Source organism: Sciurus vulgaris, assembly GCF_902686455.1.
Source record: "Sciurus vulgaris genome assembly, chromosome: 17".
Lineage (NCBI taxonomy): Eukaryota > Metazoa > Chordata > Mammalia > Rodentia > Sciuridae > Sciurus > Sciurus vulgaris.
Window position 1 is genome coordinate 53576046 of NC_136478.1, and position 17972 is coordinate 53594017.

The 17972-nt window shown below is 40.2% G+C and overlaps 1 protein-coding gene, 1 long non-coding RNA gene and 1 pseudogene across 4 annotated transcripts in view; all 3 read left to right on the forward strand.

The window, feature by feature from the left end:
* Nucleotides 1-327: 327 nt before the first annotated feature.
* The window catches only part of LOC306648668 (zinc finger protein 227-like), a 59984-nt gene continuing 42339 nt past the window's right edge, over nucleotides 328-17972 (forward strand). The window contains exons 1-4 of one of the 2 annotated variants that reach the window (XR_013760452.1): nucleotides 328-1256; nucleotides 5941-5987; nucleotides 7836-7962; nucleotides 10350-10442. The gene's annotated coding sequence lies outside the window, so the exon portion shown is untranslated. The remainder of the gene's footprint in view (nucleotides 1257-5940; nucleotides 5988-7835; nucleotides 7963-10349; nucleotides 10443-17972) is intronic. The other variant, XM_079118899.1, reaches the window with a different exon arrangement.
* On the forward strand, nucleotides 8011-10074 carry LOC306648732 (small ribosomal subunit protein eS4-like; annotated as a pseudogene). The gene is made up of 2 exons: nucleotides 8011-8781; nucleotides 9096-10074. The product of its transcript is annotated as a small ribosomal subunit protein eS4-like (transcript).
* On the forward strand, nucleotides 10454-13043 carry LOC306648742. The gene is made up of 2 exons (XR_013760473.1): nucleotides 10454-12144; nucleotides 12185-13043. It is a non-coding gene; the product is annotated as an uncharacterized lncRNA (long non-coding RNA).

A 17972-nucleotide genomic window follows, 5' to 3' on the forward strand; every position in this document is an offset into this window, starting at 1 on the left:
TCAAGGGACATTTTAATGAAAGCACTACCCCAATTCCTGGGGAAGAGCTCTCACTCCCAAAGGTCCAGCCTCCTAATACCATTAGCTTGTGGGTTAGGATCTCAACGCAGGAATTTGGGCAGGGTGTGTGACGCAAGCAGTGACACCACAGCATCTAAAGTCTATTCCGTTTCTTAGTCTTAAATTTTCCAGAATCTACAGTCTTCTAAGGCAGACACACTACAATGAACAAACTTGGCCCAAAACCTTCTCAGGGATTCTGGGAAGTGAAAATCAGGAAACTAGGGAAATGTAGTCCAGGACTGAGGTAGAGCGGCTGGTTTCCCCCTAGACTTCTGGGACTTGTAGTCTAAGCTCCGTGCACTTCGCATACTTCCGATATACTAAGCCCGCCCTGTAAACGGTCCCTCTCCCCGGCGGAATCCTGGGAAGCGTAGTCCCGGAACTCCTGTGCTCGCGGGCTCTTCCCAGTGAAGGAAGGCAGTTCTGGGGGGTTCTGGGCAGGGCAGTGTATGTAGTCCCGGAGCCTTTGGTAGTCGCAGGCACTTCCGCTCCAGGAGGGCAGCGTAGCAGCCATCTTTTCCCGGGCCGAAGTGGTTTTTGATCGGCCCCCAGGAATATTTCGAATTCCCCCCATATGTACTTGGGACCAACCGCTTACAGTCTTTCGTTTGGGGAGGAACGGCTGACAGCGGAGGTTCGAGGATGGCGTTTTGCGTTCTCTAGGGCGGAGCTTCCTTGAGTTGGGGGCTTTCGGGGTCCGGGCGGTCCTGGTTCGTCTTCAGGAGTTAGAGGGCGCCCTGGGGTGCTCGCGCCTCCTACCCCACTCCCCCACCTGTGAGTCAGCCCTGCGGCCTCAGACCCTACCACCTCGGGCCGCCTAGTTGATCCTTCTGTACTTTTGTTGTGTAAAAGGAAATGACAAGTTACACTTCATATAATGGAGTATTTTGAGAAAAACGTGGTATACTACAAAGGTTTAAAATTGCCTGGTGCATAGATTTTTCTCGATAATACTAAAATTTTTTCGAGAAGCATGTTTCCCAGTGAGCATCCGTGACGTCAGGAAGCAACTGGATTTTCCCTAAGCCATTGCTCTTTTTAGGAAGAAGAGTGTTGCTTCTAGCTGGTTCTGAGAGATGCTACTGTGACTGATTGGAGGTGAAGACAACCTTGGTATTTCACAACCTCCTCTTCTTCCCCATTCCTGACTTGTCAAAAAGCACTGCACAGAGGAGAAGGCCGCAGAGTCCCACGTGAGTAAGACTTGTCATTCTACAAATGTCACATAAATCTGAGACAGTGTTACGGTTAAAGCGTAAGTTGCAGAGTTCTAAGGGCTTTATACAGAGGAAGCCCTTCAGAGTGCTTTATGAATGGTACCGCTATTTTTCCTACTGTGAAGATGAGGAGACTGAGAAACAGGGAACATAACCTGTTTGCCCATGGTCCATAGCTGGTAGGTGGCAGAAATAGCACTAGATCCTGGGCAACCTGAATCCAGACCTGAGTTCATCATCTCTTTGGTATGTTCTCTGAGTCATAGGAATCTAGCTCCAATTGTGTGAAAATCTGGCCAGGGTATCTTGAGAGTAAGATGTGGGTTTCATTTTATTTCAAATAATACTCATGTTATAGAAATAACCTTTTAATCATGGGAAACAAATATATAAAAAAGCAAATCTTAATTACCATAATCATAGCATGTAAATATGACAAATATTAACAGTTTAGTGCCTTTTTGGCATTATTGTGTATGTTTCTGTTATCAGAGGCCATTTTGGGGGACACTAATAGTCACTGCGGTGCATTTGAAACTGGGGTCTGCTAGGCATGATTGCACTCACTTATTATCCCAGCTGTTACAGAGACTGAGGCAGGAATATCACAAGCTCAAGACCAACCTCTGCAACTTAGACCTTGTCTACAAATAAAATTTTAAAAAGGCTGGGGAGGTAGTTCAGTGGTAGGAAGCACTGCTGGGTTCTGTCCCTCATATGGCAAAAAAAAAAAAAAAAAAAAAAAAGGGTGGGGAGGAGTGGGGAGAAGAAGAAATGAGTCCACAAACCAGCAACATTAGGATCACATAGGTAGAAATATACAGCCTTAAGTCTCACCAAAGACTTTCTACTTTAGGATTTCTGTAGGTGGAACCCAGGAATCTGCATTTCAACAAAATCCCAAGGTGATTCCTACACAGGCTTAAGTTTGAGAAGCTCAGGAATGGGACCTGCTTGGAAACTCAGGCCTCGGCAAGTGATCTTGCCACATGTCACAGCTAAAACTGAGCTGGCCACACAAGCTTCCTACTCAGTCCCATGATTTTGTTCACTAAATGTTGCCAATTGTCAAGTCTTCTTGAAAAATGCTGACATGAGCAGAAGGCAGCTAGCTAGTCTAGAGTTGAATTGGAGAGAATTAGAAGTGTGAAGATAAAGTTTTCCTAGGATTTGGGGAACGGACTCATTGCTGTCTTGTACAGAGGACTTTTGTCTAAAGTGGCAAGATTGACCACTATTTCCTGTTAATTAATGCTGGATACTCTTCTGTACTCATTGTCATCATTACTATTATTACTACTGTTGATATTACTGTGGTAGTTTCCTGATTTCATTAGTTTTTTTATTTTTATATAAATTTAAAACTTCAGAAAAGTTGCAAAAACAGTGTAAGGAAATCTCATACTCAACTGAGATTCACCAGTTGTTTGCATTTTGCCTATTTTCTCTGTTGGTAACTGTCAGCTAGGAACATATCTGTTAACCAAAGGCATTTAATTTTAACTTGCTGCAACAAGAGAACCCACTCACTGTAGGGAATCAGGCCTGGGGTGTCTTGATAAGAGGCAGTTAGGAGGAGCTGGTTGTAGGGTTTTCACTTGTACAAGCTGAGATGGGGAGAAATGTAGGCAAGTGAGTTTGTTCCGGATTGGATGCTGTCAATAAGCAGAAGTAATTTGATGACCAAGGATTGTAACAAAACAGACTAGAGAAACAAAACAGACTAGAGTTTTCACTGGTAATGAAGTGGTCACTCATGTTAGCCAGGAGAGACAGTTATTTGGTTATTTTTGTTACTATAGAATGTGCCTCTGTGTTAAACTGTCTTCTTTTTTCTTGTCCATCAAATCACTAAATGGCCTTGCCTCATTCTTGTTGATCAGCTGAAAACATCAAGTGTTAGCTTTTGCCACTATTAGCTATTAGAGCTTTCTTTTTCTTTATGTATATGTGTGTATACTTATATATAACTTTTTATTTTTATTTTTGCCCAAGCACTTGAGAACAAGCTGGAGGCAGTGATCAAAATGAAATTAATTATATCGATAGCATACTGTCATCTAACCCACAGTTCATATTTAAATTCATTCAACTTTCTCAATGAAGTTATTGCTCTCAGAGTCTTTGAGAACTCTCCATCTCAGGTCAGAGACTGGCCCAGTTGTATGCATTGCACGTAGTTTTTGTTTCATTAGTCTCTTTAATGTAGAATGATTCCTCAAACTTTTTCTTTTTTGCTTTTGAAATTTTCGTAAACTATTGGCAAATTATTTTGTGGGATGTCCCCACTTTTTTTGGTTTATTTGGTATTTGTTCATGATAATCAGGCTGTGCGTTATCAACAGAGGTGCCATAGACGTGAGCAGGCTTCCTTCGCCAGGCATGATGTAGGTCAGATGTCACTGTTCACCCAATGGTGGTCTCAGCTTTGTTCTTTTGGCTAAGGAATTTGCCAGGTTATCTTTTTCCTCAATTAATACTTTGAGATTTTTGTAGCTATATTTTTCCTCACAAACTTCTGCCAACTTTTAGCATCCATCAGTGATTTTCTAGGTATCTTTCATTCTAAATGTGTTAGTGTATATGTTGTATAGAAAGGGCTTTTTCTGTTCTCTCCTATTTATTTGTTACACATTATTTATAACAATATGAACTCAGATTTCTGTCTTCCTCATTTAAATTGAGTGTAGATTGTCACACTTTTTTATTACAGTATCTTGATTTTATCAGTTTCTTTACCTCTGTGCCTGTGTGCTAAAAGGGTATTTCCTTCTTAAAAAGAAACAGCAAAGGCTGGATTGTAGATCATGAGTAGAGCATGTGCAGCGTCAATTTCTGACAACACAAAACCAAAAGGGAACATCACAGATTTGTATACCTTTTAAAGTTGTCTATGTCAATTTAAATACTGTTGTTGGGATAGGCGTGTACCTTAGTGGTAAAGTATTTGCCTAACATTCATGAAGCCTTGGGTACAATCCCCAGCACAGCAAAAATAAGTTAAATAAAATGAATGCATATTATTGTTGGGGCAGCAAAAAGTTATCAAAGACAACCAAAGATTTTTTTAGAAGTTTTAAGAGATTTTCACATCAAAGAGCAACAACCTGTGAGCTCCATGTATCTTAAAATGTTCTGTCATTGGTAGAAATCAGGTGTGTGTGTGTGTGTGTGTGTGTGTGTGTATTTTTACTGGGAATTGAACCCACAAGCACTCTACCACTGAGCCACATCCCCAACCCTTTTTATTTTTGAGATAGGGTATCACTGAGTTGCCAAAGCTAGGCTCAAACTTGTGATCATCCTGCCTTAGCCTCCCAGGTTGTTGGGATCATAGGCATGCACCACTGTGCCTAACTAATTTTTAAGGCTAATTTTAAACTGTAGATTATAACCTACTTATTGCAGTTCCCAAGAAAGAAATTCCAATAGTGTTCCAAGAGCTCTCTACCTTACACCTATCCTATGGGTTGACACTGTTATTCTTCCCACTTGGAGATGACAGAACTGAGATGAAGAGAAGTTAGTAATTTCCCCAGCATGACAGTTCTAGTGAGTGAGTAGCCATGACAGGATTTCAGCCCATGCATATCAGCTCTCTTGTACCATACCCAGAGTAAGACTTTCTGCTGTACCGGCAGGCTGGTGACCAGACAACTGTGTATGGATGGGCACATTCTGTGAACAGCTCCCAAAAGGGGTAAAGGAAACACCTAGTGTCATGTTGATTTCTCATAAGCCACTAGGAGCAAGCACCTTTGCTAATTCACAAGGAGCAACCACATGGGTTAGCAACATACTTTCTCAGTTTCCATTTTCAAAAAGAAGAAAAAAAAAAAAATCTACACTACAACAGTCATAAAATATTCAACCTTCCAGTTTTCAGTAGCCTGATGCATGAGAGGTACCTGATAATGAGCTTCCAGTCTCCAGCAGGTGTCTCAGGATGGGATTTGCCCCACTTAAAGGTGGGAGATTTCACTTCCAGGATAATCCAAGATGACCTCACTGGCTTCCAAACCTATTGGCAAATGGGGAACTGCAGCTTGGGGAATGGGTGTGGTTGGGCCCCTGTGTCCTGGGGCAGGGTGCGGTTGGTTGGGCAGGGGTCCTGGAGGTGGGGTGTGGTTGGTCTCGTTGAGGAGTCCTGGAGGTGGGGCTCAGTCAGTCACTGGGTGTCCTGCAGGACCTGGCTATTGTCTCAAAATGGGGGCAGCCACGTGTAACCAAACCTGCCGGTACTGTGATAGTGGGCTTCCAGGCAACAGCAGGCAACTGGTGATCCGTTGGCGGTCTGTGATCAGTCTGCAGGCTACCAGTGGAAGATTGGCAGGTGAACCTCAGGTGTAGTTAGGTGATGGGTAGGTGAAAGGCAGGCGGTGGGCAGGCAAGAGGCAGGCAAATGGACAAATGGCAGATGATAGGCAGCAATCTGCTCTCAAAAAGTAGTCGATATGCTGGCAGACTGCAGGTGATCCAGGTGGACAAATGGGGTAAACAGCAGGGGATTGATAAGCAGCAAAGACTGTCTCACAGAGAAACAGATCTCCTCTTCTTGAAACCGAGCAACAAGGAACACAGCCTCCCTGTAGTTTGCCATCTTGGATCCTCCTCAGAACTCAGTTTCCATTGATTTCTCTCTTTTCTCAATTCTTCTTAGGACTCTGTGCTCCCCAGAAAGAAGAATTAAAGATGAGCACATTCAAGGTGAGTAGAGCTTACCTTTCTCACTACTAAATTTTTATTTTATTTTATTTTTTGGTGGTGCTGGGGATTGAACCCAGGGCCTTGCGCATGCAAGGCAAACACCTTTTCTCACTACCAAAAGTGCCACTTTAAGTGCTCAGAGGGCTGTGGTTGTGGCTCAGTGGTAGAGCGCTTGCCTAGCATGTGTGAAGCATTGGGTTCGATTCTCAGCACAGCATATAAATAAATAAATAAAGGTCCATTGACAGCTAAAAAAAAAAAAAATGGTGCTCAGAGATTAGAAGTGTTTCAAGGCGAGTCAAGGCATGCAGAATGTACCAGGCACTTGTTTTGTTCTTTTTTAAGTTGGTATTAGTTCTTGTTTTGTTTCATTTTTTTACTTTACAAATAAAAGTATACAGATTAATGGACAGGTACACTCATAATTATATGTTTCAGTTCATAACATAGGTAGATTTTTCTTAATCTTATATATTCTTTTTCTGTTCTATGAGTCAAACCCAGGGCCTTATGCATTATAGGCATGCTCTCTGCCACTGAGTTATATCCCAAGATACTTCATTTTCTTTGTTTTCATTTAATATACAAATTCATTTTTAATTACTGTACTAAATTTCCACCAAATTTATATACCCAATTCTTAAACTATTCTCTCTGTAGACATTTATTTTAGTTAGGACTTCCACTGTTTTAAGAACATTACAGTGATGGTGTTCCTGCATTTAGCTTTTTCTGAAAAAGTCAGTTTTGAAAACTGCATTTTTTATATTCTTAATATACTAATTATTCAGAATTGAAAAGATATGTCTTACACATATGTTTTTGGTAGAATATTCAAATATAGCTCAATGTATCAGATTTGACTGCTGCTTCACATAGAAAAATATTGTTCAACATTTTCTTACCACAAGATCTAGATTCTGTCTTTCCTATGCCAGAGTTATACCCTGGGTGTATTTCATTTACTGATCTGTTGCATTTTTCCTCTGTGGGTTTGGTATTAGGGATTGAATCCAGGAGTGCTTAACCACAGCGCTACATCCCCAGCTCTTTTTTTATTTTTTATTTTAAGGCAAGGTCTTGCTAAGTTGCTGAAGCTAGCTTTGAATTTGGAATCCTGCCTTAGTCTTTTGAGTTACTGGGACATGTGCTGCTGTACCTGGAGTTTTTATTTTATTTATTTATTTATTTATTTATTTATTTGTCAAAGTAATATGTGACATTAATATAAAAAGTCTAGTGGTACTAGAGAACTTTCCAGGTACTTACGATTTATCACTGCATTTATGCTTTAGAGCAACTGTGTGAGGTACTGGGTTTCCTCTTCATTTTAAACATAAAGAAAAGTGGCTGTGAAAGTATTCACATGGAATACTAAAGACCTAGAGTAAATATCAGAGATCTAGGGTTCTAGTAAAAGATGGAAACGGGAAGAAACAGAACGAGTCTTTGACTAGAGATCTGACATTCCCTTGTGGTTTATTTCAGCCTGTAACACTAATAAGTCATCTGGCTCTAACCTCAGTGGGAAGGCAGGTGCTATCAGGCATTGGTGGAATTTAATTGGTAAACAATTCTGGGGAAATTGGAAATACTGATTAAAATGTAAAATCTAATGCAGCCATTAGATTTCTAGGGAGTTTACTTATTACTGTGTTCACTGAGAGCACCTGGTTTCTTTTTTCTAGCAGCATTTTTGGTGAGGCTGAGGAAAATCAGGGTATGGCATCAGTGAGTAGAAGGAAGAGGGCTGGGAAGCCTATGCATGGCTCAGAGCCCAGCGAACCCTCCTTCTACCTTCTTAGTGGACACTTTTCGTAAGATTAAGGTCATGTATGTGTGTTGCAGGAAGCTGTGACTTTTAAGGATGTTGCTGTGGCCTTCTCTGAGGAGGAGCTGGGACTGCTGGACTCCGCTCAGAGGAAGCTGTACCAAGATGTGATGGTGGAGAACTTCAGGAACCTGGTCTCAGTGGGTGAGGCCTCCCTCTCAAATAACTCTGTGACCTTGGAGTTTTAATGCTTTGGGGCTCTTGAAATAGTTCCCAGACTTTCCTAATTCCTGTGGAATATAGAAGAAGGATGTTTCTGATCTTTCTGAACAGAGTATTTTAGGTTTTTTAATTTGTATTTGGTAAAAGAATCACACATCGACAGTAGATTGCTATTCCTTGCCTATTCTTTTTCAGAATTTTGTCTCTGTCTCATTAGTGAATTTTAAAACTGATTTATTAAATCTTTTTATTTTCCTTTTCTTTTCTTGTGGTGCTAGGGATTGAACCCAGGGCCTTGTGCATGCAAGGCAAGCACTCTACCAACTGAGCTATATGCCCAGCCCAAACTTTTACTTTAATTTTTGTTGTGGTGCAGCCGAGGATCAAACCCTGTACCTCACACATGCTAGGCAAGTGCTCTGCCACTGAGCCACGTCCCCAGCCAATTAATTGAATCTTATCAGCAATTTTTAATTAAATAAAAGAGGGTGGAAAATATCAGAGATCCTTAGGAAAAATGGTACACATTCCAGCAAAAAGTGGCCAACTGTATGAATGGTGTAAGAGTTGGTAGGAAACTCTTTCTGTGCCTAGAGCAGCCATGGCTTGTGGTCCCAAGAAGCATCAGAAGCGGGTAGCAGCTCCTAAGCATTGGATGCTGGATAAATTGACTGATGTGTTTGCTCCTCATCCATCCACTGGTCCCTACAAGCTAAGAGAATATCTTCCTCTCATCATTTTTCTAAGTATGCCCTGACAGGAGATGAAGTAAAAAAGATTTGCATGCAACGCTTCATTAAGATTGACGGCAAAAATCTCAAAAAGCCAAAGGACGAATGATATCGCTAATAAGTGGAGGATGACACATAATGGGGGGGAGGGAAGGGTTAGTATTAGGGTTAGAGTTAGGGTTAGGGAGGGGGGCAAGTATGGAGGAAGGAAGTACTGAATAGAGGGAAAAGAGGGGTGGGAGGAAGGGAAAAATAACAGAATGAATCAAACAACATTGTTCTATGTAAATTTATGATTACACAAATGGTATACCTTTACGCCATGTACAAACAGAGAAACAACATGTATCCCATTTGTTTACAATAAAAAAAAAAAAAAAAAAGATTGACGGCAAAGTCTAAACTGATAAAACCTACCTCGCCGGTTTTATGGATGTCATCAGCATTGATAAGACTGGAGAGAATGTCCGTCTGATCTATGACACGAAGGATTGTTTTGCTGTTCATCGTATTACACCTGAGGAGGCCAAGTACAAGTTGTGCAAAGTCAGAAAGATCTTTGTGGGCACAAAAGGAATCCCTCATCTGGTAACTCACGATGCTTGAACCATTCACTATCCTGATGCCCTAATCAAGGTGAATGACACCATTCAGATTGATTTGGAGACTGGCAAGATTACTGATTTTATCAAGTTTGACACTGGTAATCTGTGTATGGTGACCAGAAGTGCTAACTTGGGAAGAATTGGTGTGATTACCAACAGAGAGAGACATCCTGGCTCTATTTTGACGTGGTTCATGGGAAAGATGCCAATGGTAACAGCTTTGCCACCTGGCTCTCCAACATTTTTGTTATTGGCAAAGGCAATAAACCATGGATTTCTCTTCCCCGAGGAAAAGTAATCCACCTCACCATTGCTGAAGAGAGAGAGACAAGAGATTGGTGGCCAAACAGAGCAGTGGGTGAAATAAATGGTCTCTAGTTGACATGCCTAGAGAGTAGAGGTGTTTGTACTTAATTAAAATGTAGCAGGATGAAAAAAAAATTGGTAGGAAGAAATTTAATAAAAACAGACATTAGATAAGTCAGTCAGCTCTATGTGGGGGTGCATGCCTGTAAACCCAGCTACTCAGAAACTGAGGGAGGAGGATCGTGAGTTGGAGACCAGCTTCGAGACCAGCTTCATCAACTTGGCAAGACCCTGTCTCGGAGCTTGAAAATGGACTGGGAATGTAGCTCAGTGGGAGAGTAATTGCCTCCCATGCATGAGGCCCTGGGTTTACTCCTTAGTATCTTCAAAAATGAAGCAGAAAAGAACAAAAGGAAAGGAAGAAATAGATCATTCAGACTTTTTATAATATATATTTATGCATATGTTTGTTTGCTTGTTTTTTTGTGGTGCTGGGATTGAACCCAGGGCCTTGTGCTTGCAAGGCATGCACTCTACCAACTGAGCTATATCCCCAGCCCTTATGCACATGTTTGATTCATTAAATGGTATTTCTGTGATGGGTGATGATTTTTTTTTAAAGTTTGATGAACACTATTTTCAGTGTCTTGAATATACATTTGTAACTTTTTCCAGTAGATTTTAGCTCTACCATGTCATTTAAACTTATGACTCTGCATGTTCACAGAGCATCAGCTCTTCAAACAAGATATATCATATACAGAAAGACAAGAGAAGCTGTGGATGATGAAGACGGCAACCCAGAGAGAGACAACTTTAGGTAGGGACCAAGCAGTTTTGAGTTTTGTAGTTAACTGTGCATCTTTTGTTCTCATCATCCCTGTTGCTGTCCCCTGGTCCAAGTTGCCAACTCTTTCCTGGATTATTGCAGCAACCTTGATTCTGGTCGCCCTCTGCTACTCTTCCCCTCCTACGGTCTGTTCTCTGACATGACAGAGTGATCCTTTGTAACCTTAAGTTAGAGTGTGACAGTCCTCTGTTCAGAAGTCTCTTGTGGTTTATTTTATGTAGAGTAAAACCGTTGAGAGTGGCCGAGCGCATCCTACATGGTCTGCTTTTTGCCCTCCACTGTCTTTCTGACCTTATTTCCTATCTACCTCTTGCTCAGTCTTTTAAGTGTTTTCTTCCCTACAGTTTTTCAGGCCTGCCAAGGACACTTCTGCCTCAGAGACCTTTATATGTTCTTTTCTCTGCCTGACTACTTGTTCACCTATAATCCTCCTAGCCCCTTCTTTCCTTCATTCAGGTCTCTGCTCAGTTTTGTTGTTATTGTTGCGATTGTTTTTTGTTTTTTTTTTTGTGGTCCTGGGTATTGAACACAGGGCTTTGTGTATGCTAGGCAATCACTTCACTACTGAGCTATATTCCCAGCCCCTCTGCTGAGTTTTAATACCATAAGAGAGGCTTTCTCTCACCATCTTACTGAAAATATAATTCTTCCTGTATGCTTTGTACCCTGCCTCATTTTGTGTCTAAGCATCAGTCATTGCCTTGCATATATATTTCACTTTTTTTTTAATCACCTATGCCTTCTCATTGGAATATGAGAGAGGAATAGAATAGTTTTGTCTCTTTCATTTATTTCTGTCTCCTTGGTGCTTAGGATAGTCCTGTTATATGGCAGGGACTCTATAAGTATTAGTGAATAAATGAATAGGTTAGTGGATCTGGAAATCTATCTTTCATGGAGATAGCTAATAGGAAATGAACAAATCAGAACAAATAAGGGATTTTGCAAAAATATTTCTCATCACATTAATTCCTAACCTAATTCTAATTTTTCAGGAGTGTGTGTGTTTGCCTATTTGTACAAGCCGATCCACACCTTAAGGAACCTACTTAGTAGTATAGTTGTAAATCAAACTGAACAACATTCTTTTGCAGTGAATTTATTTGTGCGGTTGTAGCAGAGCTTGTGTACTTGTGAAGGGATTTTTTTAAAAAGGTAATTCTTATGTCAACTCCTGAGACATTTGCCTTCAGAAGAAAATAAAACTCTATATTCCCTATATCAGAAAAGAAGTCTCAGAAGATAGCCAGCTGTGAATTAGCCTTTCCTTTGAAAGATTTGCTCAGCTGCATTTCATTTGCTACTCCCAAAGTCCACAGACATAAGAAATGGATCTCTGTTGTTAACTCTAACAAACATTTTATTTGTATTCAGTTTTATAAAACTGTAGAAGACATTGCACATAGTGACACCATTATTGCTGGTGATGATTCTCTGATCATTCCTAGTCTGTTCTAAACATTTATCACTAGCTATTAAATTTACTTCACATTTCATTAATAGTCTGCAGTTTTCAGTTTGGAAAACATTCTTGTCAAAGGCAAATGTCTGCATCTAAAGTTTTCTATTCTTTGCTTTCAAAGAGTCAGCATTCTTCTTGCCTCTGAATTTTGACTCTTGCTTAAGGAAGTAGAAACATAATAGAGAGAAGATATAGAGGCCTCAGAAAAAGGCTGGGCACGTGGCTTAGTAGTAGAGTGCTTCAGAAAAAGGCTGGGCACGTGGCTTAGTAGTAGAGTGCTTGTCTGACATGTCTAAGACTCTGAGTTCCATTCCCAAAAAGAAGAAGGGAGGAAGGAAGGAAATCTATAATGATCTAGTACACATATCTTCACGCTTTCCTTTCACCTTAACTGATTCTTACCATCTTTACCATCTTTTTTTTTTTTTTAGTTGTAGACAGACACAATACCTTTATTTTATTTAGTAATTTTTTGTGGTGCTGAGGATCAAACCCAGTGACTCACACATGCGAGGTAAGCGCTTTACCACTGATCCACAATCCCAGCCCTCTTACCATCTTTTATTTTTCTCCTCAGCATTAACTCACTTGGTGTACCCCTGCTTCAAGTACAGCTTTTTGCCTTCTCAGCAAAACTGCACTTTACAGTTCTTTTTTGAATTTCATATATTTTACATTAAAAATCCCCTTTGCATCTGATTTAGCTCAAACTTAATCTTGGATTTGGAGTTACAGAGAATCCCAGAAGTCAAATTGGAATTTATCTGTGCATCCATTGCTTGAACACCTACTATGTGCCAGCTACTATTCTGGGCAATAGTTATAAAACTGTGAGCCCCATGTTTGTCCTTATTGATACTGTGTTGTAATAGGAATGACTTGTAATTTTAACAAAAAGATTTAGATAGTATGTCAGTAATTGTGTTCTTAAATGAGTTTCAATAATGGTTAGTAGTTGGGAGCTTAATGAACCATCTCTTGGTTTCTGCCAGTATGTAAACCAAAAACCTTCATATATGGTGAAAAACTGAGGTAGGCCATCCTGAGTTTTATTAAAGTCTCTTACTGTTCCTAAGTGAATCTTTGAATAAAGCTTTTACTTGTTTGTGTCTCTGAATTCTGTTTTTATAGGAGAGAACAATCAAAGTGAGTTAAGGACTGTTCAAGACAGAGAATCCCTTGAAGAACTTTGCTGCTGGAAAATCTGGCAACAAATTGCAAATGACTTAACCAGGTGTCATGGCACCTTAATAAATAATACTCAGGTCCATAAACAGTGTTATTCCCCCTGCCAGGTTGGGACAGGAGTACCTGATCAAATTTCTGAAGATGAGAACTCTATACAGAATCATAAAGCCAATGGTCCCAATCATACTGAAGACCCAGAGTTTCCAATTTTGAGAACCCAGGATTCTTGGAGGGAAACATTCATAATTGAATCACAGAATTATCAGAGTGGATATCAGCAGATTTCCATGAAAAATAAACTCTGTCAGCACAAACAGGATATTGACCCCATCAGTTGGATTTCACATCACTGTGATGATCTTAGAATAGACCAGTGTGAAAACTCTTATAGCCCCAATGAATATGGAAAAGATAGACTAAAGATTTTGACATTTTGTAAGCACAGGATGACTCGCCCAGATCAGAAACCTTACAAGTGTAATGAGTGTAAAAAAGCCTTCAATGATCTCTCCAGCTTTGAGCCTCAGCAGCAGTTACACTCAGGAGAGAAATCTCAGACGTGTTTTGAGTGTGGAAAAGGTTTCCATGACAGCTCAGTACTTTGTGTTCATCTGAGAGTTTGCATGGAAGAAAAACATAAGTGTAATGAGTGTGGTAAGGAATTCAGTCAGAGCTCACATCTGCAAGCCCATCAAAAAGTCCACACAAGAGTAAAACCGTACACATGTGAGCAGTGTGGTAAAGCTTTTAGTCGTAGATCAGCACTTAACGTTCATTGTAAAGTCCACACCGGAGAGAAACCTTATAATTGTGAGGAGTGCGGGAGGGCCTTCAGTCAGGCCTCTCATCTTCAAGATCATCAAAGACTCCACACTGGGGAGAAACCATTCAGATGTGATGCTTGTGGTAAGAGTTTCAGCCGGAATTCACATCTTCAGTCCCATCAGAGAGTACATACAGGAGAGAAACCTTATAAATGTGAGGAATGTGGGAAGGGCTTTATTTGTAGCTCAAATCTTTACATTCATCAGCGGGTCCACACAGGAGAAAAACCCTATAAGTGTGAGGAATGTGGTAAAGGTTTTAGTCGGCCTTCAAGTCTTCAGGCCCATCAGGGAGTCCACACTGGAGAAAAGTCATACATATGTACTGTGTGTGGTAAAGGCTTTACTCTGAGTTCAAACCTTCAAGCTCATCTGAGAGTCCATACTGGAGAGAAACCATACAAATGTGAGGAGTGTGGGAAGAGCTTCAGGAGGAACTCCCATTATCAAGTTCATCTAGTGGTCCACACAGGAGAGAAGCCTTATAAATGTGAGGTGTGTGGGAAGGGCTTCAGTCAGAGTTCCTATCTTCAAATCCATCAGAAGGCCCACAGCGTAGAGAAACCTTACAAGTGTGTAGAGTGTGGGCAGGGGTTCAATCAGAGTTCACGACTTCAGATTCACCAGCTGGTCCACACTGGTGAGAAACCATACAAATGTGAGGAGTGTGGAAAGGGATTCAGTCGAAGAGCAGATCTTAAAATTCATTGCAGAATCCACACAGGAGAAAAACCATATAATTGTGAGGAATGTGGGAAGGTCTTTAGGCAGGCCTCAAATCTTTTGGCCCATCAGAGAGTCCATAGTGGAGAAAAACCATTCAAATGTGAAGAGTGTGGGAAGAGCTTCGGTCGGAGTTCACACCTTCAAGCCCATCAGAAAGTTCACACTGGAGACAAGCCCTACAAATGTGGGGAGTGTGGGAAGGGCTTCAAGTGGAGCCTGAATCTGGACATGCATCAGAGGGTTCACACAGGAGAAAAACCATATAAGTGTGGGGAGTGTGGGAAGCACTTCAGTCAGGCCTCAAGTCTCCAACTCCACCAGAGCGTCCACACTGGAGAGAAACCGTACAGGTGTGATGTGTGTGGGAAGGTCTTCAGTCGGGCGTCACAGCTCCAGTCTCATCAGAGAGTTCACACAGGGGAGAAGCCGTACAGGTGTGAGGTATGTGGTAAGAGCTTCAGCTGGAGATCAAATCTTACAATTCATCATAGAATCCATGTGAGTGATAAGTCCTATAAGAGAGATGATAAGAAAAAAGAACCCACACAGGAACAAAGTTCTATAAAATGTTTTTTTTTTTTTTTTTTTGGAAGACTCAAGCAGCATGTGAATCCTTCACGTCCCCAAAGAAAGAAGTTTGTTTCATTGAAGTCGGCAATTCAGCTACTCAGAAGAGAGATTTTAGGATGAGTTTTATCAGGGATTTTTCAAAAATTATCATCACTGATAAGCCAAAGTTGGTGTCTGCTGGAGCAATAATTCTGTAATGCAGAGACTGCTGAATGTGCATAATCTTAGCATTGCCCAGTACTTTATCATTAATAAATGTGCTTAATAAATGGGGAAAATGTGTAACTGAAAATTGTGTTGAAATCACCTCCAGAGCATTGCAAATATGTAATCAGAACAGGAAATGTGAAAGTAACCATAATAAAATTCATTCAGAGAGAGAGTTGAAATGTAGAAAAACACTCAGTACTTCAATCTACAATGTTTACTTAGTATTACCCATTAAGATTAGCACCTGTCTTCTGCCAGCCTTTCTTGACAAGTTGGGTCCTATCTTCTTGGACTTTGTTAAGTGTTATATATATATATATATATATATTTTTTTTTTTTTTTTTTTTTAATTTTCAGTTGTAGATAAACACAATACCTTTATTTATTTTTATGGTGGTGCTGAGGATCGAACCCAGTGCCTCACATGTGCTAGGCAAGTGCTCTACCACTGAGCTACAACCCTAGCCCTGTTGTATTGTTTTATACAGTATACATTCAATTGTTTTTTGTGATAGTATATACTGAAAATGAATTTTGTTCTTGGAATGGTAGGACTCTATATACTACACTACTGATTATTTCCAACACCAATAAGGTAGAGGTTTGTCGGAAGTTACTCTTGACAAATATTCTTCATAGTAATTGTTGGAATTGATAATTTTCTTATTCTCTACATTTTCATCCAGACTTTGACATCACTCAGTTTTCCCCAGGAGTGAAAGTGAAGGAGGAGCAACTTGGAAGAGGAGTCAGTCAGAATGCAGAATGTGCATCCTTTGGTAGATAGGAACTTAATATTAATGTTCAAATGGACATCAGTGATGTTGCTGAGTTTTGTAAACATGGAAGTAAGCATTCACCAATATATATTACTTTTTAATTTAAAATTATGCATAAAATTATTTATGGGATGCAGCATGATGCTTCAGTTAGGAATTTTAATATTTTTTTAAAGTTATCTGTAATAACATCATTTAAAATGATGGCCAAGACTTATGACTGTACAAGAATAAATTTAATATAGTTTAGGGAGAGCACCTTAAACTGGTGTATGTCCACGTGTGCATCCAGTCATGTGACAGGTTATGTACCTTATGTAAACAGCAAGGAGAATCTTCAGGGATTTTTCCACATTTAATTTCTGTATTTTAAAATTTTCAGGGAGAATTTTTGTAGTGAAATACTGTAAGTTTGCAGTAACACATATAGTAAAACTATATAAAATATAATTTGAAAAATTACTAAGAATATATCAATGACTTAAGGTTAATGAATCAGCATATAAAAGTCAAAATTAAGAAATAAACTGGAAATCGGTTATTTTTAAAAAATGGTATGCTTGTTCAGATGTACATTGGTGAATGTGAATATCTATTTGCAGTTAATACATTTGAATCTTCTTAGGCATAAGTCCACGCTGTTTAGCAATGTAGTCCCAAGAGTAGAAATTCATACATCCTTGTTCTTGTCAGACTTCTTCCCTGGATAAATACAGAGTCCAGGGTGCTGCCTTGTCCTTTCTGGTCCTTGATCTGATTGGGGAAGTAGCTGAGTCTTTCCAGATAGTATGTGCCAAAGAGAATCGGGAGCTGTGGGGAAAAGGAATGGTGTGAAGGTTGTTTACAAAGTAACAGGTCGAGGCAGATCCTGAAGATGGAGAGTGGGGGTACTTAAGTTCTGGAGCTGTACATAGGGAGAGGACAGCATGATGCTGTGGAACCTATTGATGGGAACAAACAGTTATGCAGGGTTGAAGACCAGTTTTTAGGCAATTCAGTGATCTTGGTTTGGGGGCTTTCCTCAGCAAAGTATACATGTCAGGGGAAAACCAGGTTTCCAGAATCACATCTTCACATTCTAAGTATGGAAAGACTATGGTGCCTCAAATCATGCTAGATACCACAAATCTGGGTCTTTGATGATTTGTTCTTAGTAGATATATCAGGAAAATTACCAACTCTCAAGGTGATTTGTAGTTTAGGGGTTCAGGCATGGGTTGGCACACTACCTTCTTTAGGCTATATCTAGTCCAGTGCATTAAAAGCTTTATTGGAATATGGCTAATTTGTATGTTGTTTATGGCTGCTTTCTTGCTACAGTGGCAGTTCAATTGTGATACACTATAGCTCACAAAACCTAAAATATTAACATTTTGACTTTCTTACAGAAGAACTTTGTTGACCCCTGTGTTAAACCAAAATGGTTTGTCTTCCATAACTGAAAAGATCATATGTAGTTCAGGGTTTAGACCTGGTTGAGTCAGGATTCCAGAATGATTTCCTTTGGATTCTTGTATCTGCCTTTCTGATAGACTTTAGTTCTTAGGTTGGTCCAAAGCCAGGCACCACCTCCTTCTTCACATCTGTTGGGAGAGAGCTGCACTTTCATTTATAGTGTTTGTTAGTTCACTCTTTACTCCCAGTGTGCATGGTATGCTGACCTTGATTCCCATCTAACGTCAAGATTAAACTCCCAGCTGTGTATCTAGCTCCCTTGGCCTTTGTGGGCTATTAAGTTTCA